We start from the raw sequence: 14,622 nt of genomic DNA, 5'->3' as shown, positions 1-14,622 counted from the left end.
GGAGACCTTTTTACTGCCACAACCATTTCAGCTGTGCACATCTTGGCAGGAGATGGCAGGAGTGCAAGCACGTGAAGAGGAGCAATGAGCGCATGGCAGCAAATGCAATTAAACACAAGGTGGTGGCACAGCAAAGTACGGCCGTCGGTGCGGAGTCATCTTCTGCACAAAATTTGGCACTGGCTTTGCTCCAAAGCATGCTGCTGTGAGATCTGGGTGAGGAGAGTGGGGATGGGAACGGAAGGGAAGGAAAGAAAATTCTCAATAAGACGGGGAAGAAAAAGGGAGAAGGGCAGAAAGGCTGGAGAGAAGGAAGAGGTGTGACCAAGTGAGGAAACAAGGAAAGAAAAACACAATTCAAAGGAGGAGAGAGTGGGAATATGGAAGGAAAACTGAAGATACATTTTGGCAAAGGAGAAGAGAAAGGTAGAAGAGATCCTAGGGATGGGTCAAGAAATGAAAAACACCGCAATAGGTATGAAGAAATATTAAAATTAAACTGGGAGAAGACTCATATTGAGGAAAGAGAGATGTAGCCATACCTATATATGTTACTCGGTAGGTTAGGTTCGGCCCCAGTCATGCTGGGAATATGCTCAGCTCTCTCTTTGACTGAAAACATGTCACCTCTGGCAGGCATCTGCCGTTGCCTTGTTCTCAACATCCAGAAGGAAGGGTGACTTGATCACAAAAAATATCAATGAAATGGGCATGTGAGTGAAAGCAAAGATGCAAAATATTCCACTCTCCACCTTACTGTCTCTCATCTTTCATTGTCATCTTTGAAGAAAATTTCTCACAAAGAAAGACTAGTTGGTAGGGTGGAATTCATCTCACATGACTTTAGATGTCCATGAGGTAGATGTCACCTTAGTCTGCCTTTATTGCTAGTGAGAGAAACAGACACTTCTAAAGAAAAAATCACCAGATCTATTTAAGGAGCTACTGTAGTGTTACAATAAGTCATTAATGGTGAACAAATCTCAACACTTGTTCAGACCTAAACATCAGCATCTGTGGTCAGATGAATCCCATCCATGAGGACTACCAGCATGGCAGGGTGGCTGCAAAAGCATAGGGGCAAAGCCTAGGACTTCAGTCCCCAGGTTGCATATTTAACACCACCAGCATGAGAGGATGCAGGAAAGGTTGTCTTCATCACTGATTCACAGCTAGTGAAAATCTTAAAAAAGCCCATAGAGTGATCATTTGGGCTCAGCATCCTTGATTTTGATTCCAGTCTTCTCTGATTTTGCCCAGCTCATAGCCCTCCAGGGTGATGTGCAAGGCTCACCTCTGTAGTTTCTCATCTGTACTGTGTCCCCAGCACTATACATTCCTTTACCAACCTTTTTAAGTTTCTTCTCTTCACCTTCCAAAGCCTATCCCTTCATACCATGCTTCATCTTATCATTTATCACTTCATCACTTACTATTTAGTGTCTAGAATTGATACCTAGACTTGATTGTGTCTCTCAATTTCAAATATGTCTCAGTGCCATTCTCCACTGAATGCTTAATTTTTCAAGCAAGTGCACCATGAGCAGAACCGATATTGTATTAGTTTTGTGCTTTTCCATTTGCCTACAGCAATCTGTTCTCTTTTGTTCTACTACACAGCTTTTAAACTGTTTGGCACAGGTTCAGTGTTTTCATCTATGTTTGTACAATACCTTGTGCTCAGGGGCTTAACCAAAGACTAATGCTTCTAGCTATGGCAGAAAAATAAAAATACTGGTAAGCTATATTAAACACAATTCTCTTTCTTCTTCAAGAATATATTCAGATTTGCTCATTATTGAGTAGGATCTATATTCAGACTTTGATGAGATCCAAACTAAACACAGCTCATTGTGAGGTTCAGAAGGCATGCCAAAAAGAAGAGGATGATAAAAGCTTGTGTTAATACCAGAGAGCCTGACTCCTACCTGTTTTTCAGAAACAATAGACTCATCCAAAAGAAATGAAAAAAACCCCAAGCTCTAAAACACTTAGAAAAACTGAGGTTTGTCTGTGAAGTGTTTAGTGGCTGAGCTGAGTGTATACAATTGTGTACATCTATTTTTCCCTCTGCAATATTGACTTTGAAGGCAATGAAAGCATTTTGTGTTCCACTGATCAATGCCTCCTGATTATATCGACTTACTGTACATCAGCTCTGGGCCTGCTTTTATTTCTATCCTTTTAGCCATAAACTCTTTATTAATTTTCCAGTTACATGTAGTAGCATGGGTATTGAGAGAGGAAATGTAAATATGTATAAATCCTGTTCATCATGCTAGAAATGAAAACCATTCCAGCCCTACAATTTCCCTGGGTGGTGCAATGTGTGAGCTAGAAACTGAAGAATTACAGCCCTGTGCAGGTTTTTGAAGGGCATATCTGACTGCCCACTTACTCTATTAATAGATCTATCCCATTTGGAGTGCGGCTGCAGTGCACTCATGAGAAAATGCCCTTTTTGCTGTTGATACCCAGTGTAAAAAGGAGCCAGGCAGCTCTGCTGTCATTTATTCTAATACAAATCTTAAGTGGTTCCTCTGAAATCAAAGCTTTATTCCAGATACACAGTGATGCTCCAATCAGTTTAATTTATTCCACTTTGGCACCATGACACAAATTATCTCTTGCTGCTCTTTCCTATAACACTTTGCTGTTAATGTTTTCTTCAACTGAGAGAAAGGGAGGTTGATTTTCTCAAGGAAGAATCAGGAAGCAAACCGCTGTCAAGAGGCTTTTTCCAAGATGAGCTGGCTCTCAGAAGGTTCATGAGCTTGGGCATTGCAGACAACCTGCCCCAGACCCCAGCTGGCTCTCCCTGCTCTTACAGCAGGTACCGAAGTTAACATGCCTGCCTGTATCTAGGAGCATGTGGATGCCCTGTAGAGGTAGAAAAAGCAAGGTGGAAACGGCAGCACCAGCGTTATTCTGATTTTCCTTTGTCCAGAGTATCCCAGGCCCACATAAACCCAGCTAACAAAGAGCTGATGGCATGGCAAGAGCACCGAGCAAGATGAGGGGCAGCTCAATGCAAAAAAGCTCAAGTCTTGAATCAGATCAAAGGTAGCCACAATAAATAACATCGAATAATTAAGTGGTGCAGGTTACAGTGCTTATATCAAGAATACGTATGAGTCTGAAGAGGTGGAATGGAAGTTCTTCTCGACCAAGTTTGAAATAGGCTTTCTGCACTCTTTGGGAGTATATTCACTGCACGGTACTGTCACACACACGTGTTCCTAACACACAGCTTGTTCTGGATGTGCAATTCACGAGGACAACAGCTTAAACATCACAGCAGTTGATCTTTCCTTCTATTTTACCTATTTTTCTATTTTTGGTATGTTTTCCTTCTTCCTTTTCCCTTGTATCTCCTTTATATGTACAACTCCCTCTCGTACACAGGCTCTTTCTCCTCCCTGAGGTGACATCCAGTCTTTGCTGAGAAGTTTCCCCCCTCTGATGATGCTGTACACATCATTGACTCTGGGGACAATAATGCCACCAGAAAGAGACAGTCCTTTAGGAACAAACCCTGTGATTATCAGTGACACTGTGAGCCTGGGGCCTCCCACGCTTGCACAGCCAACACTCTACAGAAGCACCTTCTGCAATGAGAGGTTATGGTGCTGAAACAACACCTAGAAAGCTCTGCCCATCCAGCAAGGTATTGCCCACTGCTTGCTTGTGTGTATGCATGTTCATCTGATTTATCGCAAAGCTCATTTTATTTAATTACATGAGTGTTTTGTCCAGGGACAGCACTGTGCCAGCCCCACTGTTTTCTAAAATGGCAATGAACCATGACCTGTGGCCAAGGGTTGTTTGTGCTCCTAACGCAGAATGACACTGTCACTATCCAATATTAAAATAATTAGAGGTTTGTGCTTTCATTTTGCTAGTTTCGTGCAACACTTATGTCTGGTTTTGGCTGAAAGGCATTTCTCATCCCTGTGTTTTGTCACTGGGGTTTGTCCAAGTATGTGCTCAGGGTGCAGGTCAATTAGGAGCTAAAAGCAGTACCTACTGGAAAATGCCCCTATTTTCTTGACCAAAAGGGAGAAATGTTGCTTCTTCTTGTGATCTTTCTCCTCCCTTCCCAACTTGCCCTGAACTGCCCAGGAAGCGTTCGGTAATGAAGAGTAAATATTGGGAATATACTGAAGAAATGTGGGTTTTGTTAAAAAACATTCACTGCATTTTTTTAGAGCTGTTTAACATTGTCAAGAGGGAAGGTTTCTGCAGTCCAGGATGGTGTTTCTGGTCAGATTGAAAGACTCGTGGCTCAGCTGGGTAACTTGAGTGAGATTTAAAACTCCCATGCCAGGCTGAGGCACCTGGAGCAGCAGCTCCAGCCAGAATAAAAGAGGAGGGCAACAGCCGAAAGGTTAGAAGCAATCATCAAGTGTTTTGTTATTTCAATGGGAACCATCCTGTCATTAACCCATCTGGGTTTGTGCCAAAAAAAAAAAAAAAGGAAAAAAAGAAAATCAATACTAGTTGCATTGGCATAGTTGCGAGGTTTCAAACATCTACGTGAGGCCAGGTTTGTAGCCAGAATTACTGCTTGCTAGTAAAAGTACTTACTACTTACTTTGCCTGTATTGGAGAAGCTGATATACGTGGAAAAATTGAATAAGCCTTTGGAAATACAGCTGGTCTTCAGATCCTGAGGTCCATCTGTTTTTTCCAGCTGGCGCTGGCTGGTTGAGGGAAGGACAATCCCTCCTCTTGCTGACCCTGAAGTCGTTAGTTTGGGTCCACTGTGGGACAGAATAGTATTTTAAATCTCTACATATGTAGCAGAAGGGCCCGAGGCAATTAGGGCAATATTTCCCAAAGTGGGAAGTGTCTTTGAACATTTATTAACACTGCCTGCATTTATGAAAGTGATTCTCTGCTTGCACAGACAACAGCATCACAAATTTTTCCCAGAAATGAAGCAATCTATCTCCAAACTATTTATACTTTTCTGCCCCTATGTCCACTGGAAAGCAGTTTCAAAGCTTTTTTGAGGGTGAGGGGATGTTGAGGAAGGTGCATTCTAAGAATTTTCATTTGTTACCTAAAATTAGGTACCAAAAGGAGACATAATTAAAGATTCTTTCTCAAAATGTGTGACCTGTCTGTCTCTGCTTACCCACATATCTTTTCATCCTTGGAGATATATCTTCTCCACCCCTGGAAATATTCAAAAGCCATCTGGGCATGGTCATGGGCAGCCTTGCCCAGGTGGCCTTGCTTGAGCAGGAGGATTGGACCAGATGACCTCCAGAGGTCCCTTCCAACCTCAGCTGCTGTGTGACTGTGTGGCTGTGTGAAGGGCTGTGATATATCAGAGAGGGATACCAGCACAGCGCTGGTGTGGCTCAGGGGCAGCTGCCCTGCGCTTTGCACTGAGCACCATGGTCACATTAGCAGCAGTGGCACTGTGCTTCCATGGGGTTTAGTTCCTGATCCCTGTAGCACAGCAGCTCCTCCACAGCCGGCATGAGGAAGACATCAAAAAGCTAGACTTAAAAAGATGAACAAATTGTCCAGCATATGCTTCTGTCATTCCTCAGTGGTGTAATCCATTCTTTATATTAGGGTGTGGGCCTAAATTAGGCTAAGGGCAGAACATGAATTAATTCTGTGATGACGGCAGGTCTCCAGGGGCCAGGGAGAAAGGCAAGAACCCAGGGAAGTGTTAAGAGGGAAGATACTGGGTGGAGACAGGATCATAAAAGAGCCAGGTGAGAGATGAACCCACACACATTAGAAAAATAAAAACCTGGAGGGCCTCCTCTGGTAGGCACATCTCACCCTGTGCAATGCCGGGGCTTCGTGCCTGAGTCTTGCCCCACAGGTGGCACAGGGAGGCATTGAAACACCATGTCTGTGGCCATTAGAGGGAGCTTGGTGGGAGCCCAAGCATGAAATGTAGACCTGGAAAGCTGAAGCATTGCATGGAGGACAGCTGGTTCAGTATTTTAAACCTATTTTTGATATCCTTAAGATCCTTGTATATGGCTATTATAAGGATACACTTCCCTATGATGTGCAAGAAACACTGTTGCCTCTTCCTTGCAAGAATTGCTTTTTGAAAGAGGCTGGGATTCTTTATAGTTTAATAACAGCACATGTCTGGTGGTAGCTTGCATCACGCAGCCTTATCCCACGATAAGCTCACCAAAACCATGCAGGGGTTTTTTCCCAAGCCTGTTCACCAGCTGATATTAAATGAACTGAAAGCTTTTACCTGGGAAAAAGCAAACAAGAAAACCATTTGGATTCACATAGCAGTCAGAGGAGGGTTCAGTGGTTGCTGGTTTCACCCACGACATTGCAGATCCAGCTACAACCTCCTTCCACTGATGGGCTGGAACTGTCCCTGAAGGAGGGGAGGGATGGAGATGCCTGATTTCTGGGCTAGCCTGGTACTCCCTGCCCAGGGTCTGCCTCCACAACACTTCACGCTCTGAAGAATAGGTAGGATGGCTCACATTAGTGCATCTCACCCCAGAGCATCCCCATTCTGCTACACCGCTGGCCTTGGTCATGCTTCCCACCCCTTCTGCTGAGCCAGCTCCAGCCCTTTTGCAGCCATGCGTGAGAGGTTTCAGCATCTGGCTGGGAGCCACCTGTTTTTTTTGTTCCTCTATCCATCTGTCTGTCTAGTCAGGTGTTAGATAAAGGAAAAAATTACTGCGGAGTGTCTCATCACTGCATGTAAACTCCTCTGCGATGTGCACCCAGCCCCTGGCATCCTGGGGAGAATGAAAACTAATTGTGAGAGACTCACCGGGTGCCTGGGAGGGAAGAAGGATGAGCTGCCACCAAGCCCACACTCATCTCCTTCCTGCTGAGCAGCTGATTGACAGCAACCTGTTACCGCCAGGAATTTGTCTTACATATCCAAATACTTCAACTTGTTCTTTGAGAATTTTGACTTCTTTTCAGTGAGTGTAATGTTTTCAGTCCTCATGGTTGCAGAGAAAAACTTCAAAACTGCTCAAAAATCAGAGGCCAAATAAGGAGAGTTAGCATTTACTATCTTTTCTAAAAAACTTTTCCTTTTGGTGGCCTGACTTGTGATTTCTAAATACCCCAGAATAGCGATGTTGTGCTTTTTGGCTAACAGGGCACTTTTAAAAAGCAGTTGTTGCAAAAAACCCTGTGTGCGGTAAGTCACTACATGCACTTCTTTTCTCTGGGTTTGTGCTCCTTTCCTGGCTCTTTGGTTTATCTGGGTGGTGAGATTAGGAGCACTGCAGGGCAGGGAGGGTCCCTGTCTGTGTATTTGCACTGTGTCTTGCCACTTGTAAAGGAAGTGAGTAATCATCACCCTTGCTGCTTTCATGTCTACTTGCACAATAGAAATAATTAATAGTAATAGCAATGCTTTGCCTATCTGCGGCTCCTTTCATCTGAAGACCTTAAAGTGCTTGACAAGCATTAATTAAATTAGCTTCCAAATACCTGGAAAGGGAGTCAGATATAATGATCCCCACTTTGCAGATGAGCACTCACGAGGAGAAGCGAAGGCTAACTGAGTGCTTACAGTTAGTCAGCTGAAACCATATTTCCTCCATTGGGGAAGGTTGCTCAGCACTTCTGAGGCTCAGGCTGTTTTCTCAGGTGTCCAAAGGTGGGTTTTGATGTCCACTTTTTACTTCCAAAACATACAGCCTATCAGGCACCGCGGTTCATGAAGTTTCCCATTCGAACTACCAACCTGGCCTGGGAAAGGAGGAATCTCTGCTGACACCATGTTGGCGTCACTATGAGCAGGCAAAGCCAGCGTGACTCTGTCTGAGTTAGTGGACTCCGGCACAGAAACGCTCCAGCTCAGCCCCAGGGGTGGTGCAGCCATATTTGCGTCATGCTGCCTTTCACTTCATAACCCTTTTGGAGAGGGATCTGCCTCTGAGTTGGCAAATTTGCTCAGTCTTGTATGCGTGGTGATGCAGCTTGCCAGGCTGCATCCCTGCCACGGTGTTCACAAGCCCTTACAAAGAAAGATGCCAAGAGCCCTAACCCAACTCTGGGGTCTTAAACCACAGTTATCTTGTCTCCTGAAAGTCTCTGTTAAACCAAGGGTGCTCTGCACCTCCCCGGATTGTACCCAGCAGGGGAAAGGAGAAACTGGGCAAGATCTGGACAGAGGAGAAGAAATCCTCAGTAAGGACTACATAAGATTCAGTACTAACTTGGAATGATAGAACAAAGGCAAATGATGTTTTGGAAGACCACAGCAAGCTCTTAAAGGTGATAGCTGGGTTGGTTGGAAAGGTTTTTTTCCATAGACTGTGGAATTTCTAATTCTGTAGAAATTATTTTCCTTTTTAATACCAGACCTGAAAGGTTTCCATTCCAGGAACGGCACTCTGGGTGTAACATAGGCTTCTTCAAATAGGAAGCAACAGAGTCACTGAAGAGTGGTAGGGCTGGTCTTTATTGCAAAGCTTCATAGACACGGATGAAAGACACTAAAAGTGTGGGCAGTCATCTGCAGATCCCATAAATCATATCATTTCACTGTGAGCAATCATCCAGACTTCTACCAGGTCATGACATTTTCCCCACTTTCTCCTTTTCAGGCAGAGAAACTGAACAGAAGAAGTTGTCTGGACAGCAGGTACCTTCTGTTAGCTCCTCCACTGCACACAACACCCTCCCATTTAACCAGCAGAGCGCAAGCAAAGTGACACAAGCCTGCTGGGAATTTGCAGGTTTATAACACTCTTGGGGGTGGCTTGCCTGGCAGAGGCAAGTTTGCAACAGTTTGGAAGCCACTTGTGCAGATGCAATGACATCACTTCCCCCAGTGCTCGATACCTTCCTTTCTGCTACCTGCTTTAAATAGTCCTGGTTAGTTTTCCAGTGCTGGGGTTTCTTACCACAACTCCCCTATTATTTACCCATTGAGAAAATGGGGCAATGATCTCATAGGAGGAAAACAAAAGGGCCACATTTCCTCTAGAGTAAGTAGGTCAGTGCCACGAGACGTGATGGAAGAGGATCCCATGATGCCCATGGGGCAGCTGGAGGAGGCTGGGTAGGCAGCAGAGCTGCTCAGGGGAGAGCTGAGGTAGACCTTGGCACTGGCCCTCCTGCTAGCAGGCAGCAAAGGTGGGTATGAAAGGGTTTCGCCATGCAACCAGGTCACAGCATCACTCCCACAAAAAGTGAAAGACCGATGAGACTCCAGTCTCCACCACTCTTGTGCACAGAGGGAAGATAGTGGAGCAGGAGGACTGTTGCCTTGCTTCCACTGCTGAACGGGAAACCAGGAGACCAGGCTGCCTTCCTGCATGAGTGCCTGGAAGTTACCTAGCCTTCCTCTTTCCTCATTTGTATAATAGGGTTAATAAACATGCTGTGCCCCACAGTGATGACGTAAAGTTAAGCTCTTTCATGTTTGTTAGGTGCTACAATGGGCAGCACTATAGAAACCCATAAATAATGTACCTTGAAGTTCTGTGGAGGTACTAACCTTGTTTTAACAGTGCAGATATTACATGAGTTACCACACGCAAGAAGCTTCTCTTAATTAGGATTAAAATTTCCTCTTTTTTAGCCTTACTGTAATGGTTTTTGAGGCTGAACACATTACACTTGCCCAGTCTATTTGGCAGTTTATTGTAATCTCTTCAAACTTACAGCTCCTTTCAGTACCCTGTTAAGCTCCTTCCTTTGAATTGTTGCATTCCTTTACAATCTTTGAATTTAAGTGTCTTTTTTCTCAATGTATAGTTAATTTCTCTAAAGTCTAAATTCAGCTATGGTATTGTCCTTGTCGTTGGTGTGGCAGACACAGGATTTGGTTCAAACCCACAATGGAAAAGAAAGGATCTGTGGACTGCTTCTGATATAACAGGAGCCCTCTTCCCCATTTCACACATTAACTCAAGATTTGTCCACAGCTGGTAATGTACCAAAGTAGCTGTTCTGCAAAGAGAGCATCTGCACAGAGACATACAGAGAAAATTATTCTGCCCTAATGATCTCCAGACAACCATTGTTGTAAATGCCAAGTGTGACCCTGAGCTGGGTGCATGAACTGAGCCCAAATGGCTGGAGGGCAATGCTGGGGAGCCGTGCAGACTCTGACGTGGGATTCTGGAGGGCTGGGATCAGTCTCCGTCCTGCCACAATGACTTCTGGGCAGACATGAGTCAGGTCCACACTGGGCCACCTGTAATATGGGCTACAGCTGCCTTTCTAATATCCTCACTGATCACAGATCCTTGTAACTATTCTTGGAGTTCCAGCAGCCTCTTTGTCCTTCTGCCTCCAATGGTTTCAGTGCTCAGATTTGGGGTGCTCCTGGGAAGCGCTGTATATGACAAGGAATCATTTCTCACCAAGGTCCTATCTAGAATTGTAAATAGAAGTGGCGGAAGCCTTCAGGGCAGGCAGTTTTGGAGATTTCCAACCTACCAGCGGGAACTCAAAAGATTCCACTAATTCAGATACATCCAAGACTATAACATGAGGTTTACCTTCTGCTCACTACTGCTGCAACTCAGAAAATGATGACAAAGTGCAAGTGAAATTGTTTTTCACAGATGTACTATGAGACTTTTGTATTTAATATGTGTTCGTGGCTGAAAAGTGTGGGAAAACCGAGAAAGGGGAAGGATGGCTTGGTTAAAAGAGTGGCATGAAACCTGGGAGGGTGCAACTCAGTTCCCAGCTTTACCACAGGCACTCTTTGTCGCCTTGGGATGGTCACTACAGGCACAGCTCCAGGTTTGGTGGCAATACCAGCTGAGGGTAGTCTTATGCTGGAAACAGGGAGACTAATTCCCAAACTTGGATTGCAATGCAGGCACAAATCAACATAGTAGAGGGACTGGGAACAAGTGTGTATGCATGGGAACTCTACTGCTATCAAGAAGCAGAGGGAAGAGGGTAGTCACTCTGCTTGAATATCAGCTCATCATCTGCTCAATGGAGAATGCACGCTGGGTTTCAGTAGTAGGCAGTCTGAATAAAGTGCTCATCTCTGAACTCATGTTGCCTAATTTCAAGGAACTGAGGTATAGTCAATGCGGAAGATCAGCACGTCCAACATCTCTCTTCATTGACCTTATTGCCATCACCAGGTTAACTTAGCTATTCTAGTTAATTCACTAACATTAGTTGGCACAAGTCCAGGCTTTAGTGGATTAATTTAAGCTAATTATTGCAATCATTCCTGATGTACTTAAAAAGAAATCTCCGTTTGTGATGTTTCAGGGCTCATTCACAAACTGGTACTCGAGATGTTTGCCCTTCAGACCTATGAACACTGCTCCTCATTACAAAATTTCGAAACCCAGCCATGCACTAATTTTAGCCTTCATAGGGACAGAAAGTCTTTGAGGAACCAGTATCCAACCCTTTTTCTGAAAGGATCCTGAACAAAGGGACAAACTTAATCCCATTACCTCACTGCCAGAGGGGAGCTTCCCAAAAATTTTCCTGATGCAAGGGCAAAACAGCTGTTCTTTCATCTTTTTCTGAGTCATGCCCACAGCACCTCTCCAGAATGTAAATGTGCCTGGGTTTAATGATGTGACAAGGTAATTAAGTGTTAATGTGTGGATGCAAAGGGTATACAAGTTGCCGGATCTAGTAAATGCTGAAGCCAAGCTAAGGCGTTTACCAGACTTTCAACACATTGCTGATATAGGGTGCTAATCCCCACACATTATTCCTGTTACACAAATAATTTTTACAGTAATAGACAAAGAAATTAACTTCTATTTGAATTTTGAATAGTTATTCTAACAAAAAAGCAACCAGGACCCAATCCTGGGCACATGAGAAGCAGTAGAAAAACTAGGACATAGCACTATTATTATTTAAATGACTATAGTGCAGTCAGGTGCCAGCTCAGCTTTGGGCACTCCCCCTTCCTATGCCCCAGTAGCTCAATGCACTTGAGTTATATGAGTCCACATATATATAGACTTATGTTAAACATATAACAGAATTCTTTAGTTACAAAAAAGCAAACAGACAGAAAGTAATAGCAAAACTGTATCTTTAAATACATCTAATGCTATGCAAATGGGTAATTTAAGCAATTGACCTCTACACAATCTCATTCAAAATGCCTATTACCCTCTAAATAAACATACTTCCTATTCAAAGACAAATGTGCATTTGTTATAACAATGAATATTTGCATAACAGGCACCTGGTTCTGTAAACTCAGGTGCTTGAGGGACAGGAGATGAAGCTCGTAGTTTGCCTTGGCTCAGGTCAGCTGCTCTGGGCAAGGGAAGTATTCACTGCAGGAGGATGCAGGGTCCCAGGCCCTGCCAAAGATCACAGTGGGCATCTGCTAACCTGTTAAAAGGCCATCTTGGCCTTTTCACAGCTTCATAGCCCATTACCTGGCCCATCGTTCCCACCACAGTTGCACGTTTGATAGATGTGCCACCAACTGGCAAAGCCTCTGCCTGTCCTGCAGTCATTGTCTTTTCTTTTGCTTTCTAATTATGCCTTTTAGAATCACAGTACTATTAATTGGCATCATTTGAACAACTGAGTGACACAACAAAGCAGTGGAAAAAGAAGATGATTTTTGACTATCAGTATTTTTGGAAGAGAGGTCAGTATTTTGGAAGATAGATTGATGAGAGATGCCATGAGGTTGGGCAGTGTGTGGTTTGCAGCAGACGAATGAAGAGACAAGCAAGGTCTTCAAGGTCATGAGGAAGCCTGTGGGTGCTGCTTTGGAGGAGTGGGATCTCTGCTTGTACAACATCTGTATTGTCCTATCACTTCTCCTTCCCCTTGTTCATCAGTTAACTGGCTTGAGACAATGAACATCAGCATGTGTCAGAGAGCAGCTTACAGCAAAGGGACTCTTGCTTTTACATCTATGTTAAGCTGACCATTTGCAGTTGTCTGATTGTACCCTCACCCACTTATACAGGGCTTTCATTCCTCACAGCTAAAGAGATGCAATGCAGAGCCCAAAGAAACTGAAAGCTTCTTTAGGAATATATTCCGTGTGTCTGTGTGCTGTGTGTCGGAATTTAGGTGAGGCTCGCCATGGCCCAGGTGGCTGGAGGCTGGGCTGCTGTGAACCTCACCTGCTTTTTGAATTCTGTGTGTGACTTCACAGCCACCTGCACACCAGCGATGGAGAGAGGTGTTCAGTACAGCTGACCGTACGTGTAGCTGTCACTGTCACATGCCAGAGGGTGAACAAGGATAGGACAAGGGATAATTGGTTTAAGCTAAAAGGGGGTAGATTTAGACTAGATGTTAGAAAGAAATTCTTTGCTGTGAGGGTGGTGAGGCACTGGAACAGGTTGCCCAGAGAAGCTGTGGATGTCCCATCCCTGGAAGTGTTCAAGGCCAGGTTGGATGGGGCTTTGGGCAACGTGGTCTAGTGGAGGGTGTCCCTGCCCATGGCGGGGGGGTTGGAACTAGATGGTCTCTGAGGTCCCTTCCAACCCAAACCATTCTATGGTTCTATGATTCTTTGAATGTCATGTGACTGCCACATAAAAATATGCACATAACTGGGCTAGATTTTAACTGATAAAGTTAAACCTGTGGCTAGCAAATTCATTTGAGAAGCCTCTTACACCCCTAACCATGAGTAACCATTAGCTTCAATGGGAAGAGGGCAGATAGTTCTGGAGCTGAAAGGGGAATTTCACAACTGTTAAACCTGGCAATGAGTCTCAAGTGTAATGCCGTATTCCAGAACTGCAACTTTTTAATGTCTGTGGTCGGTTAAAAATGAGTAAGAGAGCAGTACGATTTTGCAGAGTGCCTTGCCACCTACAGGATGTTACCTAAATGGTTTACAATATCCTATCAATTCATACTCCTATAGGTTTACACTTTGCTTTGCCAAGGTGGTAATAGAGATGTCATCTTAGAGGAAGTTAAGCTATAAAGGGAGGGACTGATTTTCTAGAGAGCTACGTGGGCATGTTAATTACAAGGTTAATAAAAGGGTGATTGTTGTGTGCCTCAATTCTTAGGTGTTCAAATGGAAAGACTACAAGGACTCTAATTTCCAGAAATGTTTGTAAAAAGGGGCCTCATTTTTGGCACTCTAAAACTGAATATATTCAGATCACTTGCGATCTTAATAAATGGGTCAGAAAATCCTAAAAATTGGAGAGTTAGTGGCAAATTCTTTCTCTCTGATAATACTGGATTATAACCTAGTGTCATGTCATTGAAAAAAACCAAAAAACAATGAAGGCAGCAAGATGCTAGCTTTAGAAATCTCAGACATGATAAAGGAATTAAAATAAACATAAAAAAAGGGTTTTGACAAGGATGGCAAAAACACTCCAAAACCCCTCCTGCCCCAATATGCCATACTACCCAGTCTGGAAAAAGCAGGACAAAAAAAGCATCCAAACTTCCAAAAAACACCAACTGGCTCTGGCCTGGACAGGTAAGTGAGCAATTTATGTACTCACTGAAGGATTGGCAAAGGTCCTGCCATGACAGCAACCTCCTCCCTAGCCCTACTCTGCATAGCTGGGCTCTCTACCTATCCCAGTGCTAACCTGCTGAAAAGGAGGAGCTTTGCCCTGTCCATTCCTTATTTATAACTTGTCTAGAGCTGGGAGGGAGGGGTGAGCTCTCTGTGGTGCATCCTGCTGCTGC

Source organism: Balearica regulorum, chromosome 1 (assembly GCF_011004875.1).
Source record: "Balearica regulorum gibbericeps isolate bBalReg1 chromosome 1, bBalReg1.pri, whole genome shotgun sequence".
NCBI lineage: Eukaryota > Metazoa > Chordata > Aves > Gruiformes > Gruidae > Balearica > Balearica regulorum.
The sequence above is the reverse complement of the archived record's forward strand: the minus strand, read 5'-3'. Positions refer to the sequence as shown.